Here is a 17,616-nt window from a genome sequence, read left to right as displayed (position 1 = left end):
CTCACTTTGGTTGGATGAGGTGACTTTTGTGTGGGTGTGTTGGGGGGTGAGGGGGTTCCTTGGCATTGTTCAGCAATTGGCAAATGCAAAATCAATACTGTGTAAGATAATCAAATATGGTAAAAAAAGTGATATAGATGACTAAGGAACTGACTCTGACTCTTGGAGCAGATTTAAAATGTGCACTTTGGATTTAGGCTTGTATTTTTGGACTTTTACTCTCTTAATGCTGGTAACATTTTCATCAGCCAGAGCACAAACTATTCAAACTAATTTGGCCATCACACATAAACTAGCTCCATTATCTTTGGCCCTCTCATTTAATCTGTGGCAGGTCAGAATCACACACACATCATGACTCATGGGCTTGAGCACAAACTTATTCTTTCATCTCGCTTGCACTGCTGAACAGTCCACTCAGAGAGAAAGCTCTTCTTTGTGGTGCCCACAGCCCCAGACATGTGGTTCACTTGTGCAACAGGATTTTCTTTTTTACTATGTTTTCATCCAACATAAAATATTCTTGTGAGTTAACAATCCAAAATTTTTTTGACTACGTCTGTAAGCAATGGAAATGATTAAAAACCTGTAAGCTAACATGAACAAATCTTGATATATTGATTGAGTACTAACATATCTGACATCCAAACATTTACACAGACTAATGATGGCATTCTCCTCTCAGGCAAGGAGCCTAACAGAGTTTATTTGTACATTTTAATGATTTTACAAGCTAATGGAGGACTATTGTTGCTTAATGGCTTGGCTGACTGCATTGACATTGTTGTAATAGTATGTTTATTTTATGAGGGCGATGGATGAGGCTAGGGTAAACCCAACCATGGCCTGGCTGTCACCAGGTCAGAGATGTGATGCTGTTCCTCAGGGCACTCTAATGGCATGTGTAACTTGCTTTGACAACAAAGAAGAGTCAAAGTCAACAAGAAAAGACACAAAAGCACCTGGGGTCTATCTGTGCACATGCATGAAAGTGGTGCAAATTCTGTCCATGCCAGATACAGTGTTTCTGTTTTCTTGTTTCTACTCTTTCACTGTGTTGATCTTTGTGAATTGCTTTTTGGCCTGGCTTTTGATTTTGAATAGAAAGATCTTGTGCATCCTCATTAGGATTGGAAAGGTTTTTTCCTGAGTCAGATTGGACCTTTGGTGCTAATGCAAATCAATAAACTCAATCACCTGCAGTTAGACTTTTTTGCATTATTCCAAAAGAAAAAAGAAAAAAAAAGCTTTACTATCAGAATTATAAATGAGTTATAGGGTAAAAATGAACAACTGTACAGTTTTATTTAAAAAATTAAAAATTTTTGGAGTGTTTCTTGTTAACCCAAACCATTTTCTTTTTTAAACGCCTTTTTAATATTTGGAATCTGGTGAAGTGTGCCTTTTACAAAATCATAACTTTATTTTTGGCCAAGCTGTTAGAATAGGTTTTAAATTCAATTCAATTCAATTCAATGTTATCTATACAGCACCAAATCACAACAACAGTCCCCTCAAGGCGCTTTATATTGTAGGGAAGACCCTACAATAATACATACAGAGAAAACCCCAACAATCAGGGTTAGGGGTTAGGGTTAGGGTGCTCACCCTATGAGCAAGCACTTTGGCAACAGTGGGAAAGAAAAACTCCCTTTTAACAATAAGAAACCTCCAGAACCAGTACCAGGGAGGGCGGCAACCTGGCGCAATAAGTTGGGATGAGAAAAGGACGACGGGACAAAACATATGCTGTGGAAGAGAGCCAGAGATTAATAACAAGTAATGATGTGATGCATAGAGGACTAATAACACATAGTGAGTGAGAAAGGTCACTGAAGAAGAAACACTCAATGCATCATGGGAATCCCCCAGCAGCCTACTCCTATTGCAGCATAACTAAGGGAGGACTCATGGTTGTCAGATCCATCCCTAACTATATGATTTAGCAAAAAGGAAAAAAAAATTCTTGAGTAACAACGCCAACTGTTTGCTGTAAACAAGAAGGTTTGGCCTCTGGTGATTTCAAATTTTCTTTCTGATTGGTAATTTTACATGTGACTATAACTGAAAGTACAATCTGTTGCCTCCGTGGTGGATCTTGGTGTTGTTCCTACATCATCATCAATGCGAGATCAACATTTCAGCGGCTAATGCCACAACAAACAAACACGAGTAACCTAAATTTGGACAACAGCAAACTTAACTTGATAGTATATTTATTATATTTTATACATTAATAAAGAAAACATTGAAAATAAAATATCATTTGTTCAAGAAGAGAGTTTTATATAAGCAAGGGTTTTTTTTCTCTTTTTGCCCACAGTTGCAAAGTTGATCCAACATTACGATGATGATGCAAGAACAACACCAACATGGGGATATCAGTTACACCTATGTGAACCTATGTGCCTGTACAGTTGTCTGACAACAACAACAAAAACAAAACAAAAACAGAAAATTAAATCAGAAAAGTTCTCATGTGAATACCTCCTACTGGCCATCAGAAAGAATGCTTAGTCAGAGTACTTCTCCACTTGCTATTTAGAGACAATTTCCATCTTTTGCATACAGGCAGTGACAAAATGAAGTGGGGGTACAGTACTTGTGCGTTGCATTGGTCTCATTTCTGCACTATGAGAGTATTTTTGTTTATAAACTAGTAAAATGAATACAAAGATTGTATAGGAATGTATTTATAAGCCAAATGGACCATTCCTAAATGAGTTAATGTCAAGAAATGAAGACACTTGCTATCTCTCAGGTTCAATCAAGCAAGAAGCAGAATTGTTGACTCATAAGGAGTAATATTCAGCACTTTCAAAACCTTAATGTTATTATAATCCTTATAACATTATTTTGGGCAGCACGGTGGCACGGTGGTTAGCACTGTTGCCGCACAGCAAGAAGGTCCTGAGTTCAATTCCCACATCAGGCCGGGGTCTTTCTGTGTGGAGTTTGCATGTTCTCCCCGTGTTTGCGTGGGTTCTCTCCGGGTACTCCGGCTTCCTCCCACCGTCCAAAGACATGCAGCTTGTGGGGATAGGTTAATTGGATAATCCAAATTGCCACTAGGTGTGAATGTGCGAGTGAGTGTGAATGGTTGTCTGTCCCTGTGTGTTGGCCCTGCAACAGACTGGCGACCTGTCCAGGGTGTACCCCGCCTCTCGCCCCATGACAGCTGGGATAGGCTCCAGCGACCCTGAAAAGGATAAGCGGAAGCGAATGGATGGATAATATTATTTTGATAGCCAAAGAATCAACTGCATATATGAAACTTCAAACTGACTGTAGTCATGGGAAGTTTTGACATTGACTGGCCTATTCCAGGAAATTAACTTCTATCACAACTTTGTGAGTTTCACAAGAAGACCTGGTAGTATACATTTCTCACATCATTAGGTCATGTGGCCCAGCTTGCATTCTACAGTGATTCAGCAAGGTGTGTGATGCCAAGGAGGAAGAAAGCAAGTGCTCAGTCGTCATGACTGCGAGGAAATGAACCCATATAATCAGTGTTTGTTTTTGAATCACAGGCACACTTGATGTAATGGCTAATTGCTTATCTGAAGAATCTAAAGTATGTGTGTTCCAAGTTTGAAAAGAATGTGGCAATCCATGTGGACTCAGTTACCTATATGAAGTTGCATGCTTTGCACGTCATAGAGGAAATTGCAAGATTATGCCTTAGGCCTGGCCAGTAGTAATTACTGAAGAAGTGGCCTATAATCTGTGGTTGTTCGGTGATGTGTGTCAGTATTACTGTGATTGTGAGGAGGCTGGGGTGGCATTGTTGCACATATTTTCGTACTCTTCTAAAAAAAGTTGCTTGTTGCCCTCACATGTGTGTGATGTCAACGTTACACCTCACCTTTTTGTGTAAAAGCAAAACAAAACAATTGCTACTAATGAATGGAAAATAAAATGATGTGCCAATTACATATTTCTGAAATACCTGTTTATGTTTTCCAGGAGGGAAACTGCAGAAACAACATACATTGTGACTAATCTTATCCAGCATCTAATGGAAAAAGCATCACCTTAACTACACAAGCCAGTAAGTTAAAACACAATAAGGATTTTCATATCATCGCCTGAGGTGAAAAAGCTCCGTTTTAAAAGTCTTGCTTTTGATCTCACTGGATGCCATGTGTTTAATTAATTAGCAGTTTTTCTTGGATCCTTCTTTGTCTTTCTTTCCTCACCTTTCCCCTTGGCACCCATTTCCACATCACGATTAAAGTATCTTTGAAACTCTTATTGAATAAAAAGTTATATTTCCCAGCCAATCATAATCTTTGTGTCATTAAGGTTTGATTAAAGCCCTTCTTTGGCGGAGAGCACCTGCTCTACCTGCCATCAGCTCCTCATGTGGTTTGTGCAGCTGCTGCCTTGGCTGGCCGATTACTGATTTAGTTCCAAGCCCCGAAGCACTTTACCATCAACACTCAATCAGAGATACCACATTAAGGTTGGTGACAAATGACCCCCGAGGTCATGTCAAATCATTGTACCACATCGTAACACCTCATAGCAACTCGTAACAGCTCACGGCAGCTTTAAACATATCGTACCAGTCATGGCTTTGATGCTTGCCAGCCTTATTAACCGCAAATGGAGTCTAAATGTTGGATGACTCTACTGATGTGCAATTCGGGATTTCCCAGGCAGAGATAAGGTCATTAGGGCAAACAGGTGGCATTACAGGAAAGAATGAAGCAATACAATTCTGTGATCTTGACATCTCTCTGATTTTGAGTTGTGAGCCCAAGCGCAATTGTTCTAAATACCAGCTGCAATGTAAGAAGAAGCTGCACACTTTACTTAGCCAATAAAACTAGAAGCAGTATCGCATACATCAAACATCAAACTATATTAACCCAATTATTTATTTATGTGCAGCATGTAATGCATTCTAAAAAGAAAAAAAAAGGCCTACTTTCCTTCTCTGCATATTATTACGCATTAAAACAAAAAGGCCACAGTGCTCTTGCTATGGATGGGTGAGAAGGAGGAGAAAGGAGAGATGCAAGACGAGAGAGGAGAGTGTTTTGTTTGAAAAATGCTTGTACTTTCAAAAGACCTTTGTTAGCCTTCAGCTTGTCCTGTGTGTCCCTTTCCTTGGTGCTGATTTATGGCTTGTCTGTTGCTAGGGTACGGATGCACGCTGTGGATTCTTCATCACTCCGAATGGAGAAGATGTACTGCCAGAACCCGGTCCAGATTCGGATAACATGTGCAAAACCTGACCTCTAGTAACCGCTGCTTAACATGCCATTATAAGATGATACAAGCCTTAACCAGCATGGCATCAAAGTGAGCACAGATTAGATAAAGATCCTAGTTCAAACAATAGTCGGCTGGCAGTGGACTATATTATGAAACCAGAGTTTAGATCTGCTTGGTATGGCTACAGACTTCAGAAGCAGATTACTACTTCTACTGCTCTCTTACTACCTGTTCTCTAGCACACAGACTAATTATGTCTTAATGACTTAATGAGAGCTGTGGGTTTGACTCAGCAGGAAACAACGGTTCTGTTTTACATCCACTAGCATGCTCCTGCAGCATGACTCACCATGCTTGGCTCAGTTCTTAACTCCATGCACAGACCATTTACAGGTCCGCCTGCCTGTCTCATTGCCTTACTGGCACAGTGAGAGATCAAGAGGGTGGATGATTTAACAAAAAAGACAGAATTAAGGGTGAGATTAAGAGTAATTCTTAGTGAGATATGAATGGCAACAACAACTTTTGGCAGCAAGATTAAGTTATTATAGTTAGAATATTCCTTAACCCTATCTCAATTTTCTTTTCCCTGAGCTTCAACCTCTAACTTTAATTCCCTGTTTTTTTATAGAGTAATAAGATAAGATCATATTTATACAGAGCTAACTAAATTCTAATATAAAGCCAAGAGCTTTTTAATACACCTCTCCTTTTGATGTCACTTTTTCATTATAAAAACTTTCTCTCAGCAGGCCAAAGGACAAAATGACTCATAAAAATGTACAGAATGGCATCACTATGATTTTATTAGTAAAATTAATTTATAGCCATGATCACCATATTTACAACAAAAGTCAACAAAATCTGGAAAAATATTACTATTGATAAATTCTTTATCTACACAAAGACCAATATAAAGATCTCTGCAATAACAATTTTTACTGCAAAACTAAAAATCCTACAGCATGTCAGCAAAACATCCTGTCAGTTCTTTTTCTGGTGGAAACAAGGCCCAGGTCAGGCAATGTTAAACCTTTAGGATTCTCTAATCCTTGCTTAATGCTGGTTCACTCTTCCACTTAAATGATTCTTAATGTTTGAAGCTAAGCTGACAGGATGGAGGTACTGACATTCAGCTGACAATCCAGCAATAAAAGGCTGCCAGCTCCAGTTTGTAATCCGTCTGAGAGCAGTTGTCTTATGCAAATTTGCAGACCACCCATTACCACTAAAAAGGATTAGAAACGCACGGCAATGATCCCATAGCCACTTTATTAATTTTTCCTCACGAGTTGATACATGAAAGACAAAATCAACTACATTTTACTGTATTTTTTCTTATTCAATAATCTCCCATCCAAAGAAAAAGATCTAATGCCGAACACTCATTGAGGTAAACACAGGCTCACTGTAACAATATAGATTTATCAACACATAATGTAAAGGACTGATGGGAGCTCCAGAATCTGGTGTTGTTGGAATTGTTTGCAGTCATGCGCATCCACTCTCAGTGCATGAAGAGGAGACACACCTGCAGTCACGCCATACTTTCCTGTCATCACATCCACTGGGACTCATTTACATGGACCAGTGCACGCTTCTTGCACTCCGTGACGCTGAATTTGTGCATTGTCAAAATCAACATGTTCCCGTAATCACAGGCTTTGTATACATTTGGTTCTCTTTTAGTATTCTGCTTGTGTGAGAATATGTCAAAATAAGCGCCTAAATGTAGCAGCTCTGTTTCCTACTGCTAAACATACTTTCTTTAACTTTAAATATACTATTTTCTATAATATAATATTATTTGATGTAGTGGTGTAAAGTGACTTTTAGAGGAAGACAACAAGATAATATAACCCCCCTACCCCCTTACTCCACTGTTTAACAGGAGACATTGGAGCAGATGAAAACACACCATTTTGTCTTGCCTGTCTTTTTTTCCTTTTTTTACTCTGACAACCTCCTGCAGCTTGTTGCACTCTTTCTGCACTCCTTTGTGGCTGAAGAAGTGTAACATTTGTTATTTCTGTTTACTATTTAAGTGGCTGAGGAATTATTTTTAGAACCATTCTATTACAAAAATGAACAATAAAACACTGAAAACAACTCGCTACATTATAAAACTGTATTAGTGGAAACATACATTATACATGAAGCTTCAAAAGAGAAATGAATTTATCTGCAGAAATGTGTTCCCATCAGTGTTATATGGATTATTATTGTGCTGCAGATTTTTAAGGCTAAGGTCATTTAGAGAAATTGTTTTACATTCTGTATATAATGTCACGAAAACCTAAAAATTATGTCAGCTTGATGTATACGATAGTGCAAAATGTTATGCTTATGTTATGTCTTGCACCCATTTCAGTCCCAGTGCCCTACAGTTTTCAGGTTGGGCTGTTTTCATGCAGATATGATGTGTAGTCATGTGAAAAAACAAAGGTTTTCACAGGACTCTGTGCTGTTTTATGAGGAACTAAGTAGACAATGCCACAATCTTTCCAGGAATGGTCTTCCCAAATTCCCAAGGTCAGACCATGCAGTGCTCAGAGAAACAGCAAAAAACCCAAGAGCTTCATCTCAGATTCTACAGGCCACAGCATATTAAATGTTGAAGTTCATAGCAGTATAATTAGAAAAAGACCGAACAAGTATAGCTTGTATGAAATGGTTGCCAGGAGAAAGTCTCTTCTCACTAAAAAGAACATGGCAGCATGGCTTAGGTTTGCAAAGTTGCATCTGAACAAACCACAAGACTTCTGGAATAATGGACTTCATTTACTAATAAGTGCATAGAAATGTTCTTACTCTGCATAAAATGAGTTTGCATGCAAAATCTCTGTCAGATTTTTGACACATGCGTGACGACACGAACTGAGAACTGGTGCCACTTGAGAAATGGGTCCAAATTCTCCAAAGGATCAAAATTATACATGTCTGAGTAGTAAATGGACTGGTTAGTACAAAGCACGTTTCTACTCAAACTAAGCGCTCAATACATGCCTCATTCTTCCATGCACTTTTTTCTGTGCCTAAGAATCTAACAATCGCGCTCCAATAGCAACTTGGGGATTAGTATCTTGCCCGAGGCATGCAGATTGGAGCAGCCAAGGATTGAACCAACAACCTTCCAATTAGTAGACAACCTGTGCTATCTGAGCTATCCTACTCTCCTGAGCTTATGAATTCCTTTGTCAATGCCTGCAGATACTGGCAATTCACACTGCAAATAAAAGGTGTTCAATATGCATGTTAGTGTTGTCAGGAAAATGGAGTCATAGAGGATAGGATAAAGCAGTCCAAAGCATTGCTTCATAAAGATAACAACAGTTTTAGTTGTAATGTCTGTAATTTGATTATTTCAGGTAGGGTTGAAAGATCAAGCTCAAATATCTTTCTACAGAGCATGGAATTCATTTCCAGGAGTGCCATATATTTGACGTTCTATGTATCACCACAATCATCACCAGTGCTGGTGCTGCTCTTTCTCAACCAAGCTGCTCATCTTTACAAATGCTTACTACACTTTTATTTGGCTAAGAACGCCAGAGTGAAAATGACTGCCATTCATGCTCTGGATGCTGAGGACTGTGTTGGTTGACATGCCTCTGCAATGTCACATGGCGGTCTGGCAGCACCTCTGGCGAGGTTCCCATCTTTAAAAAGCGGAGCCGTAGTGTGTGCTCCTACTACAGGGGGCTCAGCCTACCTGATAAGGCCTATGCCAGGGTGCTGGAAAGTAAAGATTTTACATTAGTCAAACATCACGCTTTGGAGGAAGAATACCGTTTTCGTCCTGGTCGCAGAATGCTGGACCAACTTTGTATACTCTCAGGGATGTTTGAGTGTGCGTGGGAGTTTACCTATCCACCCTACATGTGTTTTCCGGACTTAGAGAAGACATTCATCTGCATCCCTCAGGGTATCCTGGTGGGGATATTTTGAGTGTATAGGTTTATCAGCAATGTCGTAAACCTAAACACTTCTGAGGCAGTAACTCAGACTTATTTTTAGTGGATGTTGTACTCCATCATGACAGCCTGCTATAGACAGAATTTCCAGGTGTACCTGAGTGGCAGAAGACTTCTGGCTTGGTGGCCTTAGAATCTTATCACTGCCTTTTGTGGTTCTTGTTGGCTCCAGTGCATGCCCTTCTGCATGCACTGGAGCTGTTTGCATGAGTACAAAGCGGCAAGAATGAAAATTAACACCTCCAAGTCTGACACCATGGTGCTCAATTGGAAAAGGTTAGTCTGCACTCTGGATCAGGGATGGGTTGCTAACGATTAACAGGTTGATCTACGTCCCTACCCTCAGCTATGGTGAGGTTTGGGTATTGACTGAAAAGAGATTGTGGCTAAAAGTAGCAGAAATTAGCTTTCTCCTAAGGGTTGCTGGCCTCTCCCTTAGAATAGGGTGAAAAGTGCAGTCATATGAAAGGGACCAAGAGTAGAGCCATTGCTTGAGGTGTATCAGGCATCTGACTGGGATGTCTTCTGGGTAGTTCCTGGGTGAGGTGTTCTTTGCCTGTCTTACTGGGATTAAGCCCTGTGACAGACTCAGGACATGCTGGAGAGATAACATCTCTTGGTTGGTGAGGGAATGCCTCAGTGTTAATAAGCTGGAGGTGGTAGGTGGAGGACTGTACCTTTCTGCTTACCTGCCTCCCTTGCAACCCAGCCATCGATAAGTGGAAGAAAATGGATGTATCGATTTGTTGATCTGTGAGACTGATAGTGAGTCTTACAGAGACTGCCTCAACTTACACTTATCATTAAAAATGGTAAATGGACTGGTACTTATATAGCTCTTTTCTACACTAACTGAGCACTCAGAATGATTTGTAGTACAAGCCTCATTCACTGAATTACACAGACAAGCACTTTTTTCCATGCCTAATGTTTGCACAGACACAGCAAATCAGGGTATCCTGTCCAAGGATACTTACAAATAGGCTGCAGTGGCTGGGGATGGAACCACTAACTGTCCGATTGGTAAATAACCTGCACTATCTTTTGGCTCATTAACCTTTTGATTATCATAACTGCATCTGATTAGAAATGCACAGAAAAGAAGAAAAGACACCAACTAGGAAGGATAAGAACGACAAACGCAACAACATTGTCATCCCCCATGTAGCCGGTGTATCAGAAAAACTCAGGAGAGTCTTCTCCAAGCACAACATCCCAGTATACTTCAGACCCAGCAACACACTCAGACAGAAACTGGTTCATCCCAAAGACAAAACTCCTAAACACAAACTTAAAAATGTGGTGTATGCGGTACATTGCAGCAAGGAATGCCCAGACCTCTACATCGGAGAGACCAAACAGCCACTTCATAAACGTATGGCACGACATAGAAGAGCCACCTCCAGGGGACAAGACTCAGCGGCCCATCTGCATGTAAAGGACAAAGGTTACTCTTTCGAGGATGCCAATGTACATATTTTGGACAGAGAGGACAGATGGTTTGAAAGAGGAGTAAAAGAAGCCATTTACGTCCACTGTGAGCGACCATCTTTGAACAGAGGCGGTCGTTTATGACACCAACTGTCTGCCATCTATAATCCAGTTTTGCGATCCCTTCCCAGATGGCTTAATGCCCACTCACATCCTGGGCCATCTGACCTCAGGAAATCACATGATAGGGTGGGGCTAGGTTTCACAATGAGCTCACCCGAAACCTTGGCTGATTGTGACCTACACCCATTTTTACACCTTGGCTCATGTGATTGGGTAGAGGATCATCAGGGGGTCCATTGTCCCTCTCGGTGGGTTACTCCCACAGAGCTTAAATCTGGGACTCTCCACCATTATTTGACCCTAGAACTGAAGAAGCTTCTCGGATGAGAGGTGAAACGTCTTCAAGCTACTTAAGGAAGTCCAGATGCTTTTCTTTCCAAGCTCCTTAGACTACGATGAGCTTCACAGACATTAGAAATACACCTCTTTCTAAAGATGTAATAATGGTTAAAATCCAAACAACCCTATATAGACAGCCAAGGAGGGATATTTGTCCTTACAGGCTACACATGAAAATTATAAAATAGTTTTGCTCAAAAGAGACTTTGCCCAGAGTTTTACCCATGTTTAGTAGCAAGAAGGATAAAAAAAATTGTCTGTATTACTGATAGTAAATATACCTCTCTGACTGCGGTTAATCTCCTGCTTCCCGTATCTATTACAACTTGTTTAACATTTTCAACTCATAGATCATTTTAAGATCTTAGACATTAATGAGTATGGCCACACAGATCTCTTTGATATGCATCTTTGTTTAATAATTCTTCATTGTGACTGGAATATTCAGACCCTGTGAAAAATAGGGAGATCTAACAGGTTTTAGACATATAAGTATATTTTAAGTATATTTTCATCATGGTTAAAAAAGATAGTAGGTTTTGGGGTAACTGTGTGTTATAAGTGTGAGTGTGTAAAACAATTTTGGCTCAGTGGAAATGTGGTAATAAATAAGTGAATTAGGAGACATTTCCCCTGCAAAGTGATCTGAAGCCAATGGAGAATTTCAGTACAGCTAGTTCAGTTAAGGCTAAATATGTGGACGCTTAGCAGCATTGGCCAGACAGATGCAGGAGGTGTCCTTGTAATTTTGCTCTTAAATTTTTTGACTGGCAGACAGGGTTCATTCACAGAACACTGGGCTGCCCTTCCCCAAAATAGGGGAGGAAAGAAAGATTTGCACGCTATTTTATTCGTGTTTGTCTTTGCCTTGGCTTCTTGTGAGGTGCATTTTATGACGCCGGGTGAATTAATGTGTTTGTCGTGCCTGCGGTCGAGCCTGTGAGGTCAGCATGTATTCTGGATTTTGTTTTGAACACATGATTAGCAAATAAGCAAATGTTATGCTCTTGGCAAACAACAAAAAATATATTTTGCTTTCTGGGTAGGCAAATTTTATTTCAGGGGGGAAAAAAGATAGCTAATGGTTGAATTTCAGGAAATGAAACAACAAAAGACAATCTAACCACCTGCTCTTAATTTTACTGGAGAATGATCAAAACATGTTAGCTAATTAGGGACAGATGATCTTAATGTGCAATCTGTACTACAGTCTAAAATGGTCTTATGCACTTCTTTAAAGACCAGTGAACCTTTCAGCTATAACAACCAAGCATGTTGTGAATTAGTGCCAGCATGCCAAACTGAACCACAAGACAGTCCGGCGCTGACCTTTGAACTTGACTATATACCACCAGGTTGATGTTGGCACTCCATTTTCCTCTGTGCTGTGCTATGTCTGTGTATACGTGTGTGGGTGTTCATTCATCTTACTGTGGTTGCTGTGAGGCTATTGGAGGCTGTCATGCAGACATGCATGGGAAAGGTTTGTCGCGGCCCGATGTGCATTTATTCATAGCAACACATGGTTAGCTCGGGTTTGTTTAGTTGCAGGACAAAGTTCAAGGGCCTGCAGCCAGCATTTAATTGGTAAACACAATCATGTTTTCAAAAACACATTTTATGGCTGTCACGGGGGCGGTAAGGAAAAAGAGACTGAAAGATATATATTTATTCGCACATTAGCTGTCACGGCATATTTTGCGCTTGCTATACAGTAAAAGTGCCAGAGGCTGTAAAGGAACTCGTAAATGATATTAACGGTGGATAAACAATTTTGATTAGTTACTCATGTTTAAATGAGCTTTTATATGGAATTGTACTCTGATTGTTGCTTTAAATCATGGTTTTAAAACCTTCAACCCAAGTCCACACACAGACACACGCATGCACGCATACTCACACATTGTTATCTGTATGGAAATACTGTCAACGCTTAGGAACAGTTTAGTTCAGCTCCTACCATGTGTTACTAAGTTTATCTAGATGTTGACCTTTTTTTAGAAGGGAACGTGGTCATGAGGAATTGGAAGGAACCGGGAGACACACTCTCACACACTCGCTCGCTACATGCTATATGCTAGATGATAGTCGCACTCGTGTAACACACACGCACACGAGCACTCCTTACTCTAACAGTCCTGAGGGATTAGTAATGGTTTCTTGGCAGTGAGCCAGGCTTCTAGCACCACTAGTCTTTGGGAACCCATATCGAGGGGATTTTCAGCTAACCTCACGGTGTTTTTCTTGCACTAAACTCATATGTTTTCATCCTGACAGCACATGTTAAAAGAAGAGTTATCATTGTAATCACGGCAAAACATAAATGAAGCTCAAATGAAAACCAAATGTTTGTCTAGAAGTGGTTATAAATTGCATGCGCTGTATTTGTGATTTGTGCATTCATGCTGCTTTTATAGCAATTTCACTAATGGTTTTATAGCCACCAGTCACCATGGCAGCACTGGAAGCCAAATGAAGTGCACGCTGGGAGGACTATAAGAGTGTGTTGAGTGTCTTCAGGATTAGGACCACAGGGCTATTTTTCATTTTGCTTTTGGGCCACCAAACAAGAGAGTAATGGGGAGCATTGCCTCTCCTAGAATCTAATCTCCCTTCAGCACTTGAGGCCATGCAGGAGAGTGGGAGGATAGCATGGGTCTGGGCGTGAGTCCGTGTGTCTATTTGTAAGAGAATGAGCAAGGACCAGATGATGCATGCTAACAAGTGCGGCCATGGAATATTAATCACAGTCCTTAGTTTCTCCAGTGCCTTGGCTGAGGACTGTATCAGCATTCATGACACGTCTACACTTGAACAGCAGCACACTAACCGCTACTTTAACTCATTTCATTAGTTTGTTTTTAAGGCGGTCCAAAAACAGTTCTTCTGGATTTGTTTCTCAAAGACAAATTTGTCATCAAGGATCTTGTTATCATATTTTTTGTCCATTATGACTATTGCTTAGTAGATAGACAATGAAACTTTAATCACACTCTATGTATTCCCTGAAAACCCCTCTTTTGTCTAATCATTTCTTAATACATTTTAATGTGCGATAATGAATTACGCAGTGGGGAATACGTTTCATCACAGTGTTTTTCTGAAAATGCTGCAATGAAATGTGAGTAAAACTGACTTTATTTGAATTCAGATTCATTATTTTTATTTACACCAAAAATGTGGCACATATCTTAAATGATTTTTTCCCATTGAGATTTTATGTGTTTCCAAAGTGTTCCTTTAATTTTTTTTTTTTTTTTTTTTTTAGCAGTGTATGAATTTTAAATGTCTCACAATGCATCAAACCAGTAACATATAAATGTTGGTATTACACATTCTTTCTCATAATAATAAGGTTCATCAAAGCCATTTCTTTAGTGCTTTTATGTAAGAATATAAATACACTAAGAATATATCTGTGACAGACCCAGTTGTGTCATCAGAGCTGTTGTGTCACTGTTAAAAGCTGGTGGATGTCAGTGCTGACATTTCCTTAGGTATACAGTACAGAACAAACTTTGCCCAAGGAAGAAGACTTACAAAACTCAACTACTACTTTCCAGTGTGTGGTTCTTCCAGCCAGGTGGACTGAGTGGTTACCTGGTGCACAGTGCACAAAAACACACATGCGCATACACGAACATAGACATGCACTTCATGCTTAATGGTTTCTGTGGAAAGCTGCCAAACTCACTGAAGATCTTCCCCTCTACTCTTCTGTATTTCATCTATCCCTCCCACTTTCTTGGCCTTTTCACTCTCTTCTATCCCATCTCTCTCCATCCCTCTCTCTCTCCTTCTAAGAGCATATGCCCTTAAACCCTCCCTCCTTCCTCAACAATCTGCCACTAAGTTCCTTATGAATGACACAACCCAAGACAGAGAAAACAGACATACAAGATGTTTGTGAAATGACACTCTGTCGCAGTATATGTTTTGCCCAACACAGAACAAGCCTGGAGACAAAGTACCATATTATCATCCTTCCTGTTGCATAAAAGCACTTCAAGAGGATCTCCTTTTTATTTAGTTTCCCTTTTCTGATTTAAACACAGAGGTCATGAGTAAGGTTATTGCAACAGGCTTGCACAAAAAGCAATTGGGGGTTGGGTGCTGGTTGGGAATGTGGGAGATTTCTTTAAATTGATAAAAGTTGGTCTTGGGCCATTCTACCCATGCATCAGATGGATCAGTACTTTACTGTGCTACATTTTGTTTTTCTGCAAAGGCATGTTTTAAGATACAGAAGATAACATACTGACATGTGGTGGATGTGTGATTCAGCATACCAACACTGGCCTCCAGCAGCACAGATGAGCATTTAAAAATTAGTAGTATAATGTCAATATTTCCATTAGGCTTAGTGTCAGTGCAAACAGTTCTAGTGATTTAATGCTCTGCTAAGTGCTTTTCAAACATAACATAATTTTGAACCAGAGCAGAAGCAACTGCACACAATTATACACAGATTCCACAAGCAGATGTTGTAAAGAAACCTTAAATTAACCATGAATGAAAATGTCTGAATCATGAGATATTGTCATTCGCAATTTGAGAGCATTGTATTCTTTAAAGCTTGATTGTGTTTCTGATCCAACAAAACATGCCCAGAGTCTTGATCACAAAGCACTCACCAAGACGGCACATCACTAAGTTCATTCAAAGTCAATTATTCTGAAAACTGGATCACTGTGCTTAAAGGATTCCGTTTTTATGAATTGCAACAGATAGGAAGCTTTTCATTCACTACCCAATCCTTTTTAGCTTTTTAGTTTCTGTGATTATTCATTCAATGCTTAGATCTGCAGATTATAGATCTTAGCTTCAGGGTTTTTCAAACCTCAGTGTACATTCATAGGTACCCCATAGTAAAAGTCAGCAGTTGTGTTTCTTCACACAGGAGTCAAAAGTCCATGACATGGAGCAGGGTTTTTTTTCAGAGAGATCAATTACATGGACAACTGTGGATGATTCAGGATAAACTCAATTGGTTGGTTAGCTTGTTATGGATCAAGAAGTGGAAGGTCAGCAACATGGAATATTTCCTCTTCACATGGTAATGCGTGGATCTTGCCCTTGTATAGTATTGTATAGTTAGTAATTAGTACTCTTTTATCCCTTAATTTTACCCAAATTTAGCATTTGTTTATTTATTTGTAATTCCTAGTTTTATATCTCTTGGAGATATATTTTTATATACTTATAAATCCACCATAGGGGGCTTGGGGTGAAACAGCATTTCGGTACGCTGTATACTGTGCATGCTGTTGTATTGACAATAAAGCTCTTCAAGCTTGAATCTTTTGTAATAGATTGTTATCAGACACAATTAAAATAGACCATATTATAAAACCTTTGATGACATCATTAATTTTTTCTTCAAGTGTAAAGTTGTTGCATGCCATTGTTGGCTTATGTCTATTGCTTAAGAATAATCTTGTTCAATATTCTTGGAAAAAAGAAATTCACCAGTCTCTTAGGGAGATATTTGCTGAAATAACATTTCAGGTAGAAAGTAATGGTGTGAGAACACAGTGATTAAAGTGTTTTTCCATATATTTCAGTTCCATTCAGTCGATTCTGATTGAGTGATTCAATGTATTGTTCCTTTCTTAGTTTTATTCTTTCAGCTGCTAATGTTTCTGTTTTTGTGTACTATTTGGTTATGCCTCTCCATGAATGGTGTAGTTTGCGTCTTATATCCTGTTATTGTGTGCTGGACTATCTCAGTGGTGTCTTGTCACAGCTTGAAACTTAGGACCAGTATTGTAGACTCCTGCCTCTGTGGATCTGGTGCTTGAGACCTGTTCTTGTCCTGTTATGATCAGGACATGATCTCATAGCATTTCATCACAATGAATGAAATGAGGCTAGCTCCTCATTTCATTCTGTATTGTGGCTCTGACACTCACAAATCTTTGCACTATCGCCTTTTGTTGCTTCTAGAGTCTCATTGTGCTAGACTTTGGATGGAAACACCCCTTGCATTACAAGGAGGTTGCCGGTTTTGACATCAGTGGGATCGGTTTCTTTATTTGGTCAGGTTTCCTTCCATCTGGGTATCTGATGACTGGTATGTTTACTGGATAGTGGCTTGCATCGTATTTCTATCACTCTGCGTGTAAGTGCCTCTTTTCTTATTCTGGAGCCATTTGGCCGTGGTCAATCTCCTTGCACTCTCATCATGGTCCCCAGTGGCCTGTAGGATCCCAAGGTAGTTGTAGCTGCCCCATGTGGCCTTAAGTTAAAACACTTCAGTACAGATCAAATTCCTTTGCCAACATTTGACCACACCACTACAAATGAGATCCTGAAACCCCTATCTGGTGAGGGTTAACAGCAAAAGGAACATTTTATCATCTTGCTATGCTTGGTGGTAACTTGTGCACTGGTCTTGGAGTTGTTTTCTATAGTAGCATCAAGTTCTTGATGAACCTTACAAGTACACCAATGGGCCTGTATATTACTTAATATTCTAGTATCCATGTGAGTGGAATCATATTGTAAGCTTTCTCATAGAGAA

General features: G+C 39.7%; 1 pseudogene; it reads left to right on the top strand.

Moving 5' to 3' along the window:
* The first annotated feature begins 10,289 nt into the window (after positions 1-10,289).
* LOC147325017 (uncharacterized) lies at positions 10,290-11,052 on the top strand (annotated as a pseudogene).
* Positions 11,053-17,616: the final 6,564 nt, after the last annotated feature.

Source organism: Aulonocara sp. 'chitande type north' Nkhata Bay, linkage group LG7 (genome assembly GCF_057382095.1).
Source record: "Aulonocara sp. 'chitande type north' Nkhata Bay isolate Kocher_YH1m ecotype deep benthic linkage group LG7, A_spYH_male_GT1.1, whole genome shotgun sequence".
Taxonomy (NCBI): Eukaryota; Metazoa; Chordata; class Actinopteri; order Cichliformes; family Cichlidae; genus Aulonocara; species Aulonocara sp. 'chitande type north' Nkhata Bay.
Note: the sequence above shows the minus strand (reverse complement) of the source record. Positions and strands in the feature narration are given on the sequence as shown.